The sequence below is a fragment of the Amphiura filiformis genome, chromosome 10 (assembly GCF_039555335.1).
Source record: "Amphiura filiformis chromosome 10, Afil_fr2py, whole genome shotgun sequence".
NCBI lineage: Eukaryota > Metazoa > Echinodermata > Ophiuroidea > Amphilepidida > Amphiuridae > Amphiura > Amphiura filiformis.
Window position 1 is genome coordinate 61,630,948 of NC_092637.1, and position 22,377 is coordinate 61,653,324.

At 37.3% G+C, this 22,377-nt stretch overlaps 1 long non-coding RNA gene across 1 annotated transcript; it reads right to left on the minus strand.

Moving 5' to 3' along the window:
• Nucleotides 1-4,302: 4,302 nt before the first annotated feature.
• On the minus strand, nucleotides 4,303-8,858 carry LOC140162344 (uncharacterized). Its single transcript, XR_011860246.1, has 3 exons — nucleotides 8,779-8,858; nucleotides 4,805-4,896; nucleotides 4,303-4,326 (listed from the first exon to the last, which is right to left on the minus strand). It is a non-coding gene; the product is annotated as an uncharacterized lncRNA (long non-coding RNA).
• Between the last annotated feature and the right edge of the window lie 13,519 nt (nucleotides 8,859-22,377).

Below are 22,377 nucleotides of genomic sequence, written 5' to 3' on the forward strand. Positions count from 1 at the left end.
GGTTAACAAAAACGATACTGTTAAAAGTATCGGTATTTATGCAAGCGACATTTCTAATATGTAATATGCATTGATAATTGCCGGCTAAAGAGTGCATAAATTAACATCGCGAAGAGTAATAGTAACAATAACTGTCTACATTCCAAGCGGAAACGCTTTTCAAAAACATACCACCTTTTTTCGGGCAATCGAAATATGAAATTCCAGACCATCTGTAAAAAAGTGCGTGGGCGGAAATGACCATGAACTTGGGTCACCGAAACAAATGTTTATATTGGTGTCAGGCCTCTCATAGTGATACAACAAATGACCCCCAGTATTGGCTTTCATTTGAACCGTTATTTGTTAAACTGCGAAATCAATGAACGTATCAAAAAACTTTTCGCAACTCGATTTTAAATTGCCCGTACCGTTAAAGTACATTACATTCATCGTCGGGTGCATCACATACTGGTCTATCTTGATGTTTTTACTTTTCTGAGAAAATTGGTATTATAGTTCTTTTTATGAAGCTCTTCCAATTCAACAAGTTACAGACCTCAATTTTTCCTAAATAATTAGTTATAAAATGTTAAATTTGAACTATTTGTGATTTTTACAAAATACGTATTTCACATACTGATCTATCTCGAAAAAATACGTATTTCTAGAAAATCGCAATTGAAAATCTTCGTATTAAATTTATCTTTCTATTATTTAATTAGACTATGGATTTTCATGAAATTGGTTTTAAAATAAAGCATATACTTAAGGGGGTACTACATCCCTCGATAAATTTGTGTCTATTTTTGCATTTTTCTCAAAAACTAATAACACAGTGGTAACAAAAGTTATGTATATTATAGGGGCAAGGAATCCAATTACTACACTGGAATTTCAGTGACCCAGGACAAGTGGTTTGTTATTTATGACCAGAAATGAGGTACTACTAGGATGTACCTCGTTTCCTATCATATATACTGAACCGCTTGTCTTGAGTCACTGAAATTTCAGTGTAGCAATTGGATTCCTTGCCCCAATAATATACATAACTTTTGTAATTATTTTTTGAGAAAGATGCAAAAATAGTCACAAATTTACCACATGGGTGTAGTACCCCCTTAACAGATTAATTTAAGTGGAATCTTGAATTATATTTACATATACAATATTGCTTTAAACTACACTTAAGTTGTAGCTCTGTATGTGAAATAGTTAACTTCCCGATATCGTATTTAAAGTGCATCTCAAGATAGACCAGTATGTGATGCGTCTAAAGTCACGTCACCGTTCGCGAACTCGAGATAGCCCCAAGATAGACCAGTATGAAATTGTGATTTACATACAACATGCCATATCTTGGTCGTTTACATCGAGATACAATTATTTATATTTAAAATTACATCACCATCACTAGAATAGAATCTGATGAAATACTTCTTAATGTGTATCTTACCTCGTCACGCTGTCGTTGAAACTGCAATAACTGAAGAAATAGAAATGTTATAATAATGTTTAAATATTTGCAGCTCATAAAAGATGCCAAAACTCCAATATTCAAACAAGTTCATTATTCCGTTGTGTGGTAGTGGAACTGATGATCTAAGGCAGCATCTGATTCCGACCTACGAATCTTTGTCTGGCAAATTGCATGATCACAAAACTTAGTGTCATCCTTTACTTCTTCCCAATGCAAATCTTTTTCAAGATTCAGAATATGTTTGTAACAAGAGATATATGAATCGTATAGGAAATTGTCTGAGAATGTTAAAAACGACATTGATAGTTTGATAGTTGTTGAGTTAATGGTCAAATAAATAAAAACGAGAATTTACATTTTTTGACATTTTACATAGCACTCAACGTGGATACCGAATAGTTGTACTAATATTAAAGATTACATTCAAATGTTAATAGTTTGTTAGTTTTTGAGTTATTGGTAAAAATCTTGACACAAGAATTTGCATTTTTGACGTATTTCCAGGCTATCACTCAACTTGAGAACCGAATAGTTTTCAGAAAATTCCTTGTAGATGCATGTTTTACTCTTAGCCAAAAAGGTTTGATATTGATAAAAATTATACAAATTGATCCACTGATGGACGCGCGTAAGGCTTCAAAAATCTCCATTGAGTGATGTATTTTACATGCCCATTCAGGCTGTACGGTCAATAACCATTGTTACATCATATCATCAACTATGTTTTATCAACGAGCTCTGTTTTTTTGTTTATTTTTTTGGCAAATGATAGCTAAATCATGTGGAGTTTACATAATGTAATGTAATGTAATGTAATGTAATGTAATGTGAAAACTGAATATTTGGAGGTAACACATTATAAAAAATCACAACATTCGTTGGCACTCGCTTTTATGGGACACCTGTATTCCACTGAAAGCTGGGCAAAATACTTTATTCCACACAAGGATCACTTTGTAAACATCATAAATAATCCATTACTATCGCCATTTATATTGGAAGTTAAAACCGCGACATAGAGAAAATAACTATATAGCGTTTTGAAATTATTTTATGTTGAACATTGATAGTTGTGTATTTCAAAATAGATCGTTTCTGCGATATTAAGAAAACACCCACTTTTGTAAGATATTGTGTAATTTCAATAAAGAAGATCACATTCTAAAATGTAAAATTCTAAGAAAGCTAAAAGTACGTAAAGGTTAGATCTAAAAACAAACTTACCAATATAAATGATACTATAGTTTAAAAAATGGAAAATAATGGGTTTTTAATGAGTATTGTCCTGTACTTACAGGGTGTCCCCCCAAAAAAAGAGGCCCCTCATTGCGCTCTCTTTTGCTCCTATTTCAGAAAAGTGGATCAAATAAATGTTGTTATGTAAAGAAGCCTTTACCCGTTAGCTTTAATAAACCGAAACAATTATTTCAATCGGCTCATAACTTTTGAAGATATGCTCTTTTAAAGAAATGTATCCGTTTTTCACTCTGTCCACGGAGGAGGTTTGGCTACTTCAAAGATTGAAAAGTGCATATACCATGCATAAATATTAAACATTCCTCGATGATAACTTTATAAAATAACAACTTTATTTTTTTTTTTTTTTTTTGAATAAAAGGTAGCCCTGAAAAGAGCTGTTTAGTTTGTCTTTGGTTCTTTTGAAGTGAGTTTACTGTGCTGCTCTGTCCTCTACCTGGTTCCCTCCTTGACGAATACAAGTTTCAGCCCTAGTCCTCATTGCATCAATTGCTTTGTGTACCAACCTTGTGCGCCGGATACTTGCGAATATAGCAGTAATACGTTTGCAAAGATCTTGGATTTTGCCACAAATGAAGAAATCAAGTGGTGTGAGGTCAGGTGATCTTGCAGGCCACTCCACAACATGACCCATCCCAACCACTCTGTTTGCTATCCGTGGACAGAGTGAAAAACGGGTACTTGTCTTTAAAAGGACATATCTTCACAAGTTGTGAACCGATTGAAATAATTGTTTTGGTTGTATTAAAGCTAACAATTAAAGGTTTCTTTACATACCAAAATATATTTGATCAATTTTGCAGAAATAGGCGAAAAAGAAAAAAGAGGACGCAATGAGGGGCCTCTTTTTCTGGGACACCCTGTATTATACAGTTAGCAAAATATCATGCCTATTAAACGTATTATTCTATGCGCAATTAAATAGCTTTTTTGTCACTAATATCGTGTATGATTAAGAAAACGGGTTGCAAACGTATAAATTGGTAGTAAAATAAAAATCATTATGAAATACACATCATGATAAAGAAATGTCAATTTTACGTGAACCATTTCCGTTTTGTTTCTTGTTATTAATGTGTTTGTCTATTTTTTGTACTTTTTAATCCAAATATAAAACACATTATTATACATTCCTGAAATTCACTTTTTTAACAAAAAGACAATCGGGTTGACAATTGGCATCCCTTTTGGAAAGAAAATACAAAGAAATAAAAGAAGATTTTTAAAAAGAATTCAATTTGCAACCACATTAATGTATTTTTGATAAAAAGGTAAATTTCAAAAATATAATGTGTTATGCGGTAAAATTGCTCTAAATTGTTCTACCCTGTAATACAGGAAGCAAGATCTCATAAACCCGGTGGACCTTGTTATTGAGTAATGCTAAATGAGTGTCAGTCTATCTCTATTCTTATATCTCCTCTATGTTTGTATTTTATGAAATGACTTATGCAATTTACCATAGGCATGCATTCAAATGTGAAAAGTTCATGTATAAATGAATATTGAAATTCTTATCCATCTATATAAAAATACGATAGTTCGACACGTTGTTAAAATTAGAGACATTTTAACTTTTTTCTTACCAACGACTGAATGGTAGAAGAAGTCTGAAGAGAAAATAAAACACATGTGCATAAGTACATCATTCAATTTGCAGTACGAATATTAAAGATCATGTCAGAATCAGACAGACATAATTATATATTATTGATATGTTGTTTTTCAAATGTGTCAATTGAATGACATACTACCTCTTAAGTTGTGAAGGACGATTATGCGTATCCATATAAAGTGTAAGCTTCGGGGATTTGTCAAATTAGAGTAATGTGGTTACTGTGACCAGCAACTTGCCAAAAAAAAAAACGACTGATAAAGAACACCTAAAAGTTGCTATCTTTATAATTGAGCGCATTCAACCTTTAAAGGAAACAAAAAGAGTAACTTTTTTGCTGCTGCTAATCTTATTGGGAGCAAATCGTGATGGGGACTTTTTGAAACTTGTTGCGTTCTTTCCGTTTGGAAATATTTTTTGGGATTATTATTTTCCTGCAATAACAAATCAATATAGGCCTACAGTAGTTTTACCTCTCTCTCAGATTCGCCTGGATGCCCTGTGGTTGCCATGGCTGTGAACCATAAGTTTTGACTGTGGATCCTTAAAATTCACGGATTTCTCACTGTAACACGCAGAAAGAAAGATATACCGTAAAACCCCGTATCTTTCATCAGAAGCACACTATATGCTTGTAGACGGGGTTTTACGGTATTTAATAACAAACAAACTAATTAACAAATAAATATAGCTAAAGTAAACATTCTAATCACTATAATAATTAAATCAAAGAATAATAAATCAAAAATACGCTAATTGTGATTTTAAAATAAAATGTATAAACCAAAACATATGTAAAGGTTTATAATGGTTATTAAAAAATAATGACAATGATAATGAGGCAAAACTCATTAGACCAACAGCGCGTATGTATTGACAAGCAAGTTATGAATGAAATATATGGTAACTATTATTTTGACAATAATGTGACCCAATCTGAGTAAATGAGGCGCATTGCGGGTAATATCAAAATTGAGATACGCATATTTTGGTAATCTGCATTAACTAATGAATATTTTGATAACAAAATCAATATACTACAGCATTCCTATCAAAAGAATTAATGATTAGAAATCATTTTGCTGCCAAAAATTTAATCAATTTTGACCTTGTTTCACATTTGTGACGCGTCATGTCAAAAGCAGACACTTTTGGGCAGGATCGTAAATGGAGAAATAGCCAAAATCTGCCCGCGGGTGATTTTTTTTCACAATTTGGGTTTGTTGCAAATTTGCGATGTTTATTAATGTTAAAAATATTGTCTGATAGTTTCAGACCAGAATATAACTGGCATCTTGTATTTTTTGAGATATTTTTCAAGGTAATTCCTTCTCTCAACATTGTCAATAATATATTTAAAGGCCGATATCTCAATTTCGAATTTTATGATACCATAACTTACAACTCAATATCTTCGCTTAGAAATGTCCGATTTCATTGGGGAAAACAGCGTTGTGGAGCAAAATATCTCTATATTTGAAGAGCTTGTTTCCAAAAGGCGCTAAATCCACTTTTAGAAAAAATTGAGTTATTGGTACCAATGCACAGTGTTACATCATAAGTTTCACGGAATCAATTTTTTTTTTCCAAAAGGAGCTCAATCCCATTACAGGGTGGGCCAGAAATTTGACTTTTTTTCCAAAAGGCGCTAAATCCATTTCAGTTTGTTTCCAAAAGGCGCTAAATCCATCCGACCAATCACCGTGCTCAGTAGGGAATTAAAAACTAAAATTGCATAGGACTATATTCTCCTTTTGACAAGGCAACTATTGATCAAAATTTAAATCACAAAAGTTTAGAAATTCAACTTGTGCACACACTAGTACACCACCAGCAAGCACAGACGACACTTTACGTGCAAAATGGAATGATTTGACAGAATTTTCGATGTAAATTTTTTTGAAAAAAATTTGCACAATTTTTGCACATTTTCAAGCTTTTAGTGAATAAATATCATTACATTGTTGAAATAAAGTGCAGTTTGTTTGATAAAAAAATATTTGTGTGTATTTTGTTTAATATTGCAAATTATTTTGAATATCATTGAATATTTTGTTTCCAAAAGGCGCTAAATCCACGGTTATTGGATATTTTGTTTCCAAAAGGCGCTAAATCCACTTCAAGCTGTTTAATAAAAGAATACTTACAATTAAACATTATAATCAGGATCTCAAAAATAGGTGTTTTTGTAGTTACTGACATGAGAACTAACATTTAAAACCAAAAAATAAATGAATAAATACCAATAAGGCTTTTAATTTAAAAAACGTTGATTTTCTCCTATTTCACTAATATGGATTTAGCGCCTTTTGGAAACAAGCTCTTCATTTAAGATATGTAAAAACCTTAAAATTGATAACCTGCCCAAAAGTGTCTGCTTTTGATATGGCACATTTGTGCTTAGGTCTATATATCAAAATGGTGTTTTCCGCAATGCGCCTCATTAACTCATAATGGGTCACATATACCTGCCCATTAATTACACCTTGGTTGTGTTTTTTCTATCTCCATTCTCCAGTAGACAGCACGCTTCCCCGATATTTACATTTATACATTCTAAATTTGATGTGTGTTGTTTTCGAAAAATAGCACACCCGCCCATCACTATTTCCTTGTGTGTCATCTCCTGTATATACCTGCCTATGGCCATGTTGGCTACACTCTTAAATTTCCGTGGTTAAAAAATGACCATGTCTTTTTACCACGGTAGGTAGCACACCTGTCCCATGGCTACATTTGCTGTTTGTTATATTCAGTAGATAGCACACCTGTCCCATGGCTACATTTGCTGTGTGCTATCTTCAGTAGATATCACACATGCCCCATGGCTACATTTGCTGTGTGTTATTTTAAGTAGATAGCACACATGCCCCATGGCTACATTTGATGTGTGTTATTTTAAGTAGATATCACACATGCCCCATGGCTACATTTGCTGTGTGTTATCTCAAGTAGATAGCACACATGCCCCATGACTACATTTGATGTGTGTTATCTTAAGTAGATAGCACACATGCCCCATGACTACATTTGATGTGTGTTATCTTAAGTATATAGCACACATGCCCCATGGCTACATTTGATGTGTGTTATCTTAAGTAGATAGCACACATGCCCCATGACTACATTTGATGTGTGTTATCTTAAGTAGATAGCACACATGCCCCATGACTACATTTGATGTGTGTTATCTTAAGTAGATAGCACACATGCCCCATGACTACATTTGATGTGTGTTATCTTGAGTATATAGCACACATGCCCCATGGCTACATTTGATGTGTGTTATTTTAAGTAGATATCACACCGGCCCCATGGCTACATTTGCTGTCAGTATTATTGCACACCTGATCATAGTGTATTTGCTGCGTGTTATATCTTCATTCGATAGCAGACCTGAATCATGGTTACAGGTGATGTGTGTTATCTTTAGTAGATAGCACACCTGACCAATGTAGATTTCATGGGTGTTATCGTCAGTAGAGTTATATAGCACACCTGTACCATGACTATATTTATTGTGTATTATCATTAGTAAAGAGCACATCCCATTGTTACATTTGCTGTGTTATCTCAATATACACCACAGATGTCAATTGGTTACATACAGTGCTGTGTGTTATAGCAAACCATGCCCTGGGTCTGTTTTTGGTGCATATTTAGCATATAACAGCATAGCATTAAGCACGCCAACTTCATTAATGTGATATCTTCGAATTCAGTATAAGTGATGCGATCAAGCAAAATTAGTCGGAAATCGGAATACTAAATTTTTAGTTTCTTATAGAATAATAAAAAGCATTTGCCAAGCTGCGTTTTGCAGAAAACCCCATTGAAATTAAAATTTACCAACCAGTTCCAAAGATATGAGCAATTAAAAAGTTTCCAAAAGAAGAGGAAACAAATGGAAATATTGCCTTTGTTTGGCTATATCTCAAAATCAATATTTCCTAGTTCCGACTGATTTTGCTTGATCGCATCACATACGGTAGGTCTATTAAAGTGTCATCTGATGTAAATATGATTTTCTTAAAATGTGTGTTGTCAAAGATGTTACCATAAGTTTCAAATCAATATAAACGATAGCATTTAAATCTTGATGTAACATTGTGACACAATGACAATAGCATTTAATTTAAATAATTTATAATTTATGAAGATAATCAAATGCTTTATGTTTAACCGGTGCTCAAAAAGCAGGATTCATTGTACATGTACACCAGCAGTGTTCATGAAAGCTAGGGGTTCCCCTTTATACTATTTGTATGCCTCAATCACTTCATCAGTATAATGATTTATTACAAATAATACAATGAGTTATACTGAGTGTTCAGATGATGTCATGGATGTATACCTATAAACGATCAACTCACTTTATTTATTATATGACACGATAACAATAACGCTATAATCACACACATACGCATTTATAAACGTAAAAGCTCACCTTATTTAACGATACTATTATGTTGATTTGTCAGATTTTTCTGAACAAAGGAAGAAAATATGGCCGCTGTTGAGAATGGGAAAACCCAGATTAAAAATAAACATGCGTATTGTTAAAGCGATGCTAGAGCGAAGTTCAAGGCCATCACACCTCCAGTTTGAGTTAGCACACGTACGCCACTGATATTGGAAACACTGATATAATGAAGCTTATAGCTTAGGTGCTCGATCAGTGGCGTACCGTGGCCGCTCCTACCGGGGGGGGGATGCAGGGGCTATTTTAACGTGCCTCCTGGCACGTTTGTGCAGTGAGATTAAAAAACCGTGCAGTGACAATTAAAAATCCGTGCTTAAAATATTCATATGCCATCAGAGATTTTATACTATGAGATAAGACACTCTTTACAAACTGCCTATACCATGCTATACCGCAGTTGAAGACAGGCAATTCGCAAGCGTCGTCGCCGGCCAAATCTTACTACAATCGTGTAATGAGAAGAGACCATAGCGTCCTACATAGAGGTCTGAGGAAGAGAGGGTCCGAATTCTAATTTATTAATTTATTAATTATTTATCGGAAAATCACATTTTTGTACCGCTCACAAAACAAAGAGTATAAGTCCGCCCACCGCTGTCAATCATTAATAAAACAAGCTCTGGCAATGACGTAATCTTAATTATAAATGCGGAAATCACAATTGTACATGTACTGTCTGCTGTACTCCTGTCTTCCAACAAGTGCCGGAGTGTCGCGGTCCTGATGCCATTCGAAAAACTCATTTTTTTTGCTATAGCCCTTATCATATGATCACTTTCAGGTGAAAAATGCACGCTGCGCGCACTTAACACTTCATCACCCCTTTTCTCATGTTTCTTGAAATACTGAGACAAAATCAGGGTTTTTGCCTTTCCTCAATAGGGGATCTATCTATCTTGCGGACGCATCCGAGAAAGAGTTTACAATTCTTTTCCAGGAATCTCTATCAGCCATCAGATTTGGGAGGTCATTAATTTCTTGATTGACGTCCCTTGCCACACAGTCGATGTAGTTGAATGGTCTTCTTCCTCTACATGTTCGTGGAAGCCTCATACAGATGACATCTGAAATTATTTGGTCTTTTGCACGGTAGCAGTGGCCTGCAAATCTGGCTCGCCGTTGAGCAACGATGGAGGACACCTGTGGAACACCATCATAGATCTCTGCTTTGGTTTTATGTTCACGCCAGGATATATTTCGAACCCTCATCAACAGCCGGGTGTAGGTACCATCAAGACGGTCCTGAAGATCTTTCTTCATTGTCCAGGTCTCACTTCCATATAAGAGGATACTCTCTATGCAGGCTCTAAAGAAGGCAAGCTTGGTATTTCTTGATATGTTGGACTGCCAGATGGTGTGCAGTTTGTTGCAAGCTTTCCATGCTTGAGCTTTGCGAGTCAGAAAGTCTTTCTTGCTGTCGGCAACAAATGAACCAAGATATTTAAAGTCCGACACCTCCTTGAGTTGTGTGCCATCCGAGAAAGGATTGGAGTTGGGTTCTTATCTCCATTAATACACATATATTCTGTCTTCTTGGAATTGAGAAAGAGGCCAACTTTGGCGGAAGCATCTTCTAAAGATGACAGAAGATCTTGGGCATCTTGTGATAACGTAGCTGTTAAAGCGATGTCGTCTGCGTAGTCAAGATCGGTTAAATACTTGTTCTTCTCTCTGCTCGTCTTATTGGGCATGATGTCAATCCCTTTGGACTTGTCAATGTCTATCGACTGTCTGAGGAGATAGTCTACCACTATCACAAAAAGGTAAGGGGCCAAGGTGTCGCCCTGCAGGATTCCAGCAGTAGAGAGAAACTCTTCAGGTGGTCCATCACCTGTTTGTACAAAACTTGAAGGATTATCATACATTATTGCAATAGCATTCACAATCTCCAGAGGGATCCCATAATTACGAAGAATATGCAGCATGGCCTTCCGGTTAACACTGTCGAAAGCTTTTGAGAAGTCAACAAACACAATATATGCCTGCTTCTTTGAGATTTTAAGCTCTTCTATTATCCTTCTAAGGGCTAGAATCTGTGGTGTGGTTGATCTACCCTTGCGAAAACCATTTTGGTTACGTCTGAGAATAGGATCTAGATGAGGAGAAATCCTGTTGAGCAGCATAGTGTTATACAGCTTGGCAGCAAGTGCTGACAGTGTGATACCTCTATAATTTGATGGTTGTGAAAGATCCCTTTCTTCGGGAGAGGTATAATTGTGGATCTTGACAAGGCTTTTGGCTTATTTCCTTCATGGTTTCATTACAGAAATCAAGCAGTTGCTGATGGAAGAGTGGGTTTTTCCAAACAATGGCTGGTATGTTGTCAGGACCAGGTGTTTTTGACTTGTTGAGCTTGCTCAGACCTTTTGCAGTTCCTCCATAGTAAATGGACCAGTGTGTATTGGGAGATCGTCAGAGACATTGCTGTTAAAGAACGTATCTTCAAGGTTTACGTCTTGCTCTGGTTTCCCTAGTAAGTTGGAAAAGTGTAGAAACCAGTTGTCACGACGCTCTTCAGATGTATTGCCTTTCACTCTAACCACAGGAGCAGATTTGGTGTCAGTTATCTCCCGGAGGAGTTCCCAAGAAGCTGCATGTTTATATTCATGATGGAGGTTGTCAAGTTCCTCTGTCTTCTTTTGAATAGAGGACTCCAGAGTTTCTGTGTAGGCTTTATCAAGAGTAACTTTGGCCGATTCGAGGAGCTTTTGTGATGCTCGGGTGGATCTAGCATTGTGTTTCATAGATGCACTCTTTAAGACATCTCTTGCCTCAGTGACTTTGTCTGATGCAGCAATGTTGTAGGACTGCTTTGATTTTTTAGGGAGCATCTCCAGTGCAACTTCCTCATTAGCCGCAACTAAGGTATCATAAGTGGTGCTAATATTGGGTTCTTGTAGCTCATCGTGTAGAGACCTGAAGCGGTTATAGACTGCTACCACAAACTGCTCACCCAGGATGGTGTCTCTGGTAACCTTCTTCCAGTCAATACGTTTCATTGGGTCTTTCATGGAAGTTCTGCATTTCCGGTAGCTGATTTGACATTTGCATGAAACAATCCTATGGTCCGAGTTCACACCCTCGAAGGAGCTGTATGCACGTGAATTCTTGATTGAGTTGATCCACTTCTTTCTTACCAGGACAAAGTCTAGTTGAACTAGTTGGCCATTAGGACGCCTATGTGTCCATAATCTGTTGATGCGGTTTTGAAACCTTGTGTTTGTGGCTATGAGGTTATGTTCCTGCAGGAAGTCTTTCATGTGGTTGCCATTTCTATTGGTTTCTTTAGCAGGTGTGAAGAGAGCATCCAATGGCCCAAGCTGAGCATTAAAGTCTCCTCCAATTATAAGTAAGTTATGAGCTGGGATGGCATTAACTGTAGAAGAGAGTTCTTGGTAGAAGGAGATAACAGCTTCTTCAGGTTGTTCGTTATGTGGACTGTAGCAGCAGAGAACTGTGGAAGTTGGATTGCCCAGCAGAGAAATTTCCATAATCCGTTCATTATGACTAATAATGGACATGCAGGAATTGATGGCTCTTGGTGAGATTAAGAAGCCTACTCCACCAGTGGCAGCATTCCTTTGGTTCTTCCATGCTGAAGAGGTGACTAATCTGTATCCATTCAGATCTTCCTGCAAGAGGGAGTCATTGTGACAAATCCGGTGTTCCTGCAGACATATGATGTCAATGCCATAATGTGCGGCTTCATGAGCAAGTTCTTCTTTTTTGGCTAGTGAGTTGAGAGTTCTGATGTTGAAAGTGCTGATGGTAAATGGTTTTTTCCTTTGTACAAATTTGTCTTGACCATCCTTATCTGCATCAGGTTTGGTCCGTCCAGGGATGGTATCAACTGGCTTTGAGATCAAACCGTCATTGATGTTAGCATAGTCTAACGGTGACTTAGATGGTCCAGACTTCATAGCAGGGGCTTTAACCCTGGTGCTTAAATGTAAACTCATATTTCTTGTCAATGGCTGAATAAGACAGAGGTCGCCACTCCTTCTGTCATAGAGGATATAAAGGAAAGGTTTCAGCATTTAGTCCAGTTGCCACCCATACTAAATCATATGGGGATACACCTGTTCGCCTGCCGAGGAGATCTGTGTGTATGTACCCCTCAGCGGCATCGGTGAAGTCTCGATTTTTCCCAGACTCAGGTGTCTCTACCCTACAGAAGTACCTGAAACAGGTATTCTGTCCTACCATGCAAACGAAGCTGAAGACTAAAACTAAATATTAAGCCCTAGACAACTGGATGCTGAGAAGGAGGAAGAACTAGTATAAGCAGGAAAACACATGGAGCACCCAAAGGATGTTGAAAACATCCAGTGGGAAACCCAGCCCCTTAAGATGGTAGTAGGGTGCTGGTAAGGGTAACTTTCAGCTCCGCGGCTATAGCCTTCCCTTATAGAATGTAAACTCATATTTCTTGTCAATGGCTGAATAAGACAGAGGTCGCCACTCCTTCTGTCAAATCGGGGATCTAAGGCGGATCACTTGACCACTCTCGTTTGAGCTCGCAACATTGATCATGCCAGTCAGTAAAAATAGTCTTTATACCTATAATAAGTGAACAAAGCGTCTGAATGCAGTTTTATTTGTGGGGGGATTCAATTTCAGGGTTAATTTTAAATGAAAGTGGGAGATTTTGTGTACTCATTTTGTCGGTGATTTTTTTTCTATGTTGTGTTGATTCAAGTACAAGGGCTTGAATCAAGGCTAAGATTTCTCCGTGAGCATGTCGTGAATTTATTGTGAAATCGAATTTTAAACTTCTCTCTTCGCCTCCATTGTGAAAATCTTATTCTGTTATGATATGTTGATGCTGATAGATTCAAATCATTTCTTCATCAAATTTCTAAATTAACAATTTGTATATATCAGTGTGTTCTTTGTGTATGTGGAGGGGGTGTATGGGAGTTTACTCCCCCATGAAAAATGCATTCCCTAACACCCTATATTGTAGGGCTATTTTACCTTAATTTGGGGCTAAATTAGATTGAAATAATTGAAAAAAATTATCACAATAGCACAGGACCAGAATGATGCCTAACAGGGTTTTTTCCCCACAGACAACTGACCATAATATGCCACTGAACATGTAAAATACTTGGATCCCCAAAAGAACTTTTACGTGACCGCATTGTGGATTTATGTGTAATATGCCTAACTGTTTCACTGTAGTGTATTTATTATAGGCTATTTGTAGGTTTATTATGTTAAATTTGGTGTCAAAATAATTGAACGAGTTTTCTCAATGCAAAGATACTGTGTTTCCGGTAGGTAGAACCAGAATCTGCCGGTTACCAAGAAAGCAATGTTGAGCAAATTGTGTTATTGAGGGGGATTTTTAATTTGAAAGTGCTTTCATAAAGTTATAAAATATCTTGCTTATATTGTTCGACTGGTTCCAAGGAATAAAATAGGCAAATGGCCACGTTTCTCTAGGATACCTAATTAATGAGGTATAGGTCAAAGGATACAATGAAATTGTCAAGGGTCAAAAATGATGATCCATATCAAATAAAAATAAAAATCAATTTATTCGTCATCTAATTCTAGAAACATATTGGCGTAGATCCCGGTGGATTACCAATATAGCAACTATCAATAGGGGGATGGTCCATACAATCATCCTATACCCATGGGCGTCAATCCCGGGGGACAGGGAAACGTGTCCCACCCTCTCCGCCCACCTTTCGGCAATATGACCCATTTTTTGTTTTTTTCAGCCACTTTTTAACTATTTTGTCCGGTTGTCCCCCCACATTTCAAGCCGGATTGGCGCTAATTATCCCACCCTATGTTGACACCTGTATGTGGGTTTCTGACCAAATTAACCTCATATTTGTCCATTTTAATCTAAAAGGTGCAGCGTCTTATTTTGTCGCCAAAAAGTGCTGGATTCACTACACTTTAAGAATTCTTTTACAACCCCATCCCCTCCCATGTCCTAAAGAAATCTACGCCACTGTTCAACAACCTTACATTATATAGTTATTAGGTGAGGTTTGATTATAGGCTAACTAGTAGAGTAGTTTGTATCTGATACGGACCCGGACTCCGAAACTAGGTGTAATCCGTATCACCCGAAACCGAACCTAATAACAGCTTTATCATACCGTTCAAATAATCTCACACAACGAGGAAAACTATTCACGGATGTATTTCTTGGCCTTAACACATGAACCCATGCCCCTCTCTGTTAGACTTGCTAATGTCATTTTGGCATTTTCGGCCCATTTAGTATATTAATGATCCCTTTTTTTTTTTTTTGTTGGGTCCTTTTTTAATATTTTCTTAATTTTAGGAGCGGATTATAGGTACTATTTGAAATTTTTGCCCCTCCCCCGTCCCCAAACTGGCTGGTCCACCTATGCCTCCAATGATTAAAATAAGTCTACATGAGGTCACAAATGTGGCACCAAAATGAGTGATTTGAACGTGTGGTAAAATCTCAGAAACTTAAGGGGCCAATTGACCACACCCCACCCACCCACCTACTTCGATGCCCACTGCGACAAAAGTAAACATGCAGTGACTTTTTTCTTCTAAAATAGCCCCTGGGAGGATGGGGCTGAAGAAAATTCAATTTTGCCGCCCCTTCCTCAACAGCCCAAAAATGTTGACCTAATTTTTTTTTTTCGGTTTTTTTTAAAAAGTGAAGAGAGGAAAAAAAAAAAAAAAAGGATTATAAGCGCTAAATTTTTCCGCCCTTTTTCTTTACTAATTATTTTTGCCGCCCATTCTTCTTCCGCCGCCCCTTCGTTTGCCGCCCCTTCTTCTTCCGCCGCCCCTTTGTTTTGGCTACCCCTGCTTATACCCCTGGGGGCTGGCGCCCAACCCCCCCAAAAAAAAAATACGCGCATGTCGATGGTTTTCTAGTATGGGGGAGCTCCCGGGGGAGGCACTCCCTATCTGAAATGGCAGGGATGTGCCTCGGCCATGTTAAAAGTAGGGGGCATTCAGGTCAAATGTAAATGACAAAAATAAGGGGTCATTCAGTCACAACCTGAATAAAAATGGGGTCATTCGGTATGAAACTTTGAAAAAAGGATGGTCATTGGGGTAGCAAATTGTAAAATGGGAGTCATTGGGTACAGGATTGCCAAAAGACTATCATTAAGTACACATAAATAAGTGCCAAACTGGGAAAAAAACAACTTGGCCAACTTGGAAATTAGAGAAATCTCATTATTCCTGGAGGAGAACACAAATACCACCTAAATTTGAGAATTAAAAAGGGGTGTCATTGGGTAGCAGGAAATAGAAAAAGGGTGGTAATTGAGTAGGCCCCCTACATGAATTTTTTTAAAGGGGGTCATTGGGTAATAGGTAGGACCATTACACAAAAAAGGGGGTCATTGCGTACAAGCCGGTTTGAAAAAGGGGGTCTATCCCGAGGCACATGATGCATATCTGTTATGGAAGTGCCCCCTGGGGGAACTGTGACAAAAACTCTGAAAACAGACTGTAAACAATCGCTGCCCCCTCTACCCATTCTATCCCCAACTAAATGTATGTATGTGAGCTTAAATATGTGGTGAGCGTGAGCGTGAGACCGGGCGTGAGAGTCGGTTTAAATTTAAATTAGACTCAAACTGGTGGTGTGCATTACGCTTTTTAGGGCGCGTACCACTAAATCAGCTCTTCATAGAAAAATATGTGAAAACTAGGCCTATTATCATTTCGTATAGTGTTTTCCATTTAAAAGTCAGTTGAAATAATTAGATTTTACTATAGCTCAATTAAAGGAGGATTTCGTGATCCTAGCATTCTCTTTTTATGACATTTGTCAGTAGATATCCACGAATAAAGCTTATTCCCAAATTTCAGTTGATTCCGATTTTACGTTTGCGAGTTATGCATGATTTAATATGTGTATAACACTGCTCCATAGGCCACTGTTGTAATTTCTTCCTGGCATACCAGAACGAAAATCAAATTTGACGATATTTTTGGTACATAAATATTATGTAGCCAGAGGTTTCCAGTGGTATAAAAGTCTCAACTTTTTTTGAGAAAAGTGGGGGATGAGGCTATGGATCACGAAATGCCCTTTTAATTGAGGACTATTCCCAATTTCTGAAAAATACAGAACTAATTTGCTTCAATTAAAAATAAAATAAAATAAAATAAAAACACATTTTAATTTATAGTTTTCATATTCTTTTTTTTTCATATTCATATTTTATTATCAAGGTGACCCGAAAGTTAAATTACATGATAAATTTACAAAGATAAAAACAACAAACATTCAAAAATGTTTTTTTAAAGAATTACATCTATAAAATACATAAAATGGTATAAAATTTCATTTACAGAAACTAATATTGCACTTTTAAAATAGTATCATTAAATATTAATAAATAAAAAAGAAAAGGAAAGAAAAACATTGTATAATACACTTCAGAAAAGGTTGATTGCACGGCCACTATGCATGCAGGATACAATGAGCACATGAATAAAAAATAAAACTTACACATTACTTGTTTAGCAGGTCCACAAAGTATTCGCTACTTGCACGGTTCCGCCATTATGCACTATGTGCGGGGAGAGCCTCGAACTGGCAGCATACATGAAAGGAAGAATTATGTAACCTTACACAGAACGTTATGACTAGTTCAATTCCCATTCATGTATGCTGCCAGTTCGAGGCTCTCCCGCACATAGTGCATAATGGCGGAACCGTGCAAGTAGCGAATGGTATGGAACTATTTTGGAAGCGGGAGGTTCTGAATCGCAGTTGGGTGAATTTATGCGCATTGCGAAGGTTGCGACCATGAGCACTTAGTCTAGATGGAGGAAGAAGATCATTGGTACGGTCTGAGTCGGCAAGCCCTTCGGCTAACCTTCGACAATGAGCTTCTCTTATATCTGACAAGCGCTCAAGGTCGCAGGCTTGCACCGCCTCAGCATATGAGGTAAATCTCTGGCCTAAAATGATCCTGCATGCACGTCTTTGAAGTTGTTCAAGTTCTGGGAATAAAAGTTATTTTGTTCAACAATGTTAGAAAGTTGTGACACAATCACCGATTTTTTTATTTCTAGTTTTTGCTATAGCTCAATCAAATGAGGACTATTCCGAATATCTGAAAAATATAGAACTAATATGCTTCAGTTAAAAATATATAGAATAAAATAAAATAAAAAACACATTTTAATTTATAGTTAACCTAACTGGGAATAAAAGTTATCATTTTTTATTCAACAATGTTAGAAAGTTGGGACACATTCGATTTGTTTAATTTCTGAATAACAGACAGAGTACACTCTTATTTCGCCAATTAAAAAAGTCTTAAACAATCTTAATCAATCTTAAACTCGTGTTAGTTACGTGGTCCTCTCGTCGAAATATTGGTTAAGGGCCCTTAATTTTCTTGTTGTTTAAGGCTCAAATCAATAGTTGGTTAAAACTTTTAACCAATAAATGCATATAGCACTTTAACCAGCTTCAAGTTTAAGTGCTTAACCAACTAGGTTGTTTAAGGTCTTTTAATCAATATTTGCTTAATAACACTAAACAGATAATGATTTATATGTTCTATTTTATCTAAGGATTGTTTAAGAAATACAACTGCTTAATCAATGGTTGTATTGGATTTAATTATGATTGGGACTTTCTTTCTTTCTTTTTTTAAAAATTTTATACTGAAACATAATTCATGATAGATTTGAAGTCATCAGATCTTGGTCAACTGTGAGATTCGTTTTTTTTTTATCAGTTCAACCCGCTATGTATCCGGGCAATGTATCCGAGTAAAAAATAAAATCTAGTAAGCCTTTCTCTCTCGCATGCATTACGATACAATGCTAAAATACAATACATCAACGCTAATAAATTCACACACTCGATACGGTATCCAGCATACCGATACTTCAATGCATCTCGTCTACATTGTAAGCTATTGTGCGTATGCCCAAAACTGAACATCGCGGTACACACATTGGTGATATACATGTACCGTGCACGTAGAACAGTACAGTACAGTATCGCTAGAATGTCAATCCCAATGACGTTGTTAAATCTAGCAAATGAACGCATCAATATCCATCCTTTATGTCTCAGTGATGTCTATGCATAACTTATCAAACGAATCTCGAGTTTGGTGCAACCTGATTGACTCAAACCTACCTATTTGAACGAAGTTTCAGGATACCATAAGCAGCACGACCAGCATTCACTCGTGGCCGCCATTTGCTTTTGTCATTTTAAACAATAATTGGTTAAAATTCCGTGGCGCGAGATGTATCGTTAAACAGGTAAAGTACAATTCCACTAAACATTACACAGTTTAACGCCTTTTAAAAAAAAAAAAATAACCACATTTATACGCTCGAGTTTAACAGTCTTTTAACATACGTTAAACTTTGCAGATTAAGCGCAAAATCACGCCTTTGAACATTAATTGTTTAAAAATCTTAAACTTTTCTTCTTGGCGACTGTTAACTGCCGGAACAAGAGTGTATACAATTGGGATAAAAGTCACGTGCCTAAGTGAGTAGTTGCCAAATCATCACTCCTAATTTCACTTTTACATCTACTTTAATTATTTGTATATAGGCTGGGCTGAAATTAGTATTGGTACACATTCTTATAGTGGGTAATTCCTATACTATAAAACAAGGCAATGTAGTTCGGTAATTTTCCTAAATCGGAACTAGTCTTTATATTGTGATATTTTGTTTTGACTTGAGAGCACACCAGACACACACTGAATTACCAGTAACGGCACTACGGGGGGGGGGGTGGCAAGAGTGGCAATTGCCCCCAATATATTCCATGCCCCGAGGCAAAAACCCCAAATCACACAAATGTCCACTTTGTGAGGCGACCCCCCCCCCGACATTCACTTTGACACCCCATGCCTAAATTGGTTTTACAATTTTTTTTCTTTGAAATTTTAACTGACTTTATCATGAGGTATAGAAGTTCTTGGAATTAAACTTTAATGAAAAGCGATTTAAGATACAAAATACAAAAAATCAGCAACCTTTGATATGAACATTTCGACCCGTATCGTAACCCGTAGGTAAAAAACCTCCAAAAACACAAAATCTGGGTCGGTCCGGGCCCGTAAAACAGATTTTTTCGTCGCCTTAGCGCGAACGTAATATAGAACTAATTATTTATGTGTGTGTATGAGGGCGCACTATTGAGCTGCATTCAGTCTGGACCCAACATCAGGATAAACAAACCCAAGTATTATGCACTCAATAATTTAGACAAATAAAATGACACATACCAGGTATGGTATAACACAGATCCTGGGTCTCTCTCTCTAGGTGCCATATCCTAGGACGTTGGCGATCATGTCATGCCGCAATTCTCTGTTATAGGCCATCTCCAGAAGCTCTGTCGCTTTATGTTCAGCTCCCCTTTCTTTTAGCCAGTCTTTCAGATTTGATAACCACATCACTCTCTTCCTGCCTCTACTCCTTGTGCCTTCTATCCTTCCTGCGGGATAGTGCAGTGGTCTTCTCACTCGCTTCTCACCACTGTGGCCCGGGTTCAATTCCCCGCGGTGACACATGTGAGTTTGGTTGCCGATCCATGCTCGTCCTCGCAGGTTTTTCTCCGGGTGCTCCGGTTTTCGTCCTGCTTCTAAAATCGGACCTCTTCCCATATCCCTGTCCCGTCATATCTGGAGGCATCCCTTGAATTTAGTTGCCTGGCTTCGGCCGAATGTTATAAGTAAATAAATAAATTAAATAAATTAATTAATCCTGTCAATACTAGGTTCTCGAAACCATTCATTCGGAGGATATGACCAAGGAATTTGAGCTGCTTAACTCTGATTTCACGTAACAGCTTCCTGCTCACATTTGCTCTACTATAATCATGACATCGTCATTAGACACTTTATCAGTCCACGGGATCTTCATCATTCTTCTTAGGAACCACATCTCACAGCTCTCCAATCTTCTTTTAATGTCTGTTGTTATTGATCATGCTTCACTTCCATACATTAGTACAGGAACGACATAGCAGTTGAGTACCCGAATTCTGGTCTCTATACTGAGGGCACTGTTTATTAAGAGCTTGTCTAATTTTGAGAACGCAGACTTAGCCAGTGCAATCCTTCTCTTTACCTTCCTTAATACATCTTGCATCTACTGTGATTAGACTGCCAAGGTAGTTGAAGGAGGAAACTTGTTTAATACATTGATCTTTCACCTTCAATATGCATGTTGGGCTTTCAGTCTTTGATACCACCATACATTCTGTCTTCTTGCAATTTAACGATATAAACCTTTCCTCTCACTTTCCTGAACCACCACATCAGACCAGGTTTGCAGATCCTCCTCAGACTCAGCTAATAGGACAGTGTCATCTGCATATCTTATATTCGTGATGTTATGTCCACCTATACGGAGACCATTTTCCTTTTCTAGCTCCCTTAGAATCAGCTCACTGTAATAATAAAGAGATCTGGTGACATCACACATCCCTGTCTGACTCCTCTCTTAATGCTTGTATATTCACTACAATCTCCATCCACCCTTATGCATGCTGTGTGGTTCCAATAAAGGTTCCGCAACAGTCGTAGATCCTTTCCATGCAGGTCTAGCTTACCAAGATCTTCAAAAAGCTGATCATGTCTAACCTTGTCAAAGGCTTTTGAGTAGTCAATGAAACACATGAAAACATCCTTCTGCATCTCTACCGCTCTCTCTGTTATCATTCTCAAGACATAAATCGCATTCCTGGTACCAGCATCTTCTACAAAGCCGAACTGCTCTTTACCAATCTCAGGTTTTATTCTACTTCTTGTGCGGAGTAACAGGATTCTTAGAATTATCTTTGTAACATGGCTCATAAGGCTAATTGTACAGTGTTATTCACAATCCACAGCGCCAGGTTTCTTGGGAAGAGCAATCAAAATTGATTTGCTCAGGTCTTCCGGAAATATCCCATAATCATACATTCTGTTGATGACTCCTGTCAGTTTCGCAATTCCATAATCCTCGAATGCTGCAATCATTTCAACAACTATTCCATCTGACCCGGCAGCCTTATTTCTGCTCATCATTTTTGTAGCTGATCGAACCCCTGACTGCAATATCTTTGGACCCTCAATAGAATCTGGAAAGCTTGGTAAACCGTCCCTTACGTCGTGAAATAACTCGCCAACATATTCATTCCATCTTTTCATTACCTCATCTTTCCATACCAGCATAGTACCATTCTTTGCCTTGATGCACCCAGAGCTTGAACAGCCTGATTTCCTGCCTGAGATCTCATTTATCCTCTGGTACACATTCTGATTCTCTCCAAATTGACTCTCAATTTTGGCACATTCATTATTCAGCCAGGTCTCTTTGGCCTTCTTGCAACGTTTCTTTATTTGCCTGTCCAACTCTCTATATACTTGCGAATCCCTGTCTATGATCTTTTGCCTGTCTCTCATCATTGATAGAATTTCTTCTGTCATCCACTTGCTTTTACTTTCTCTCTTCTTCTTTGGCAGGTATTCCTCTGCTGTTTCAACTAAGATATCTCTCATTGATTCCCATGTCATCTCTTCTCCTTCGTCTGTAAGTTGCTCAAACCTGGTCTCC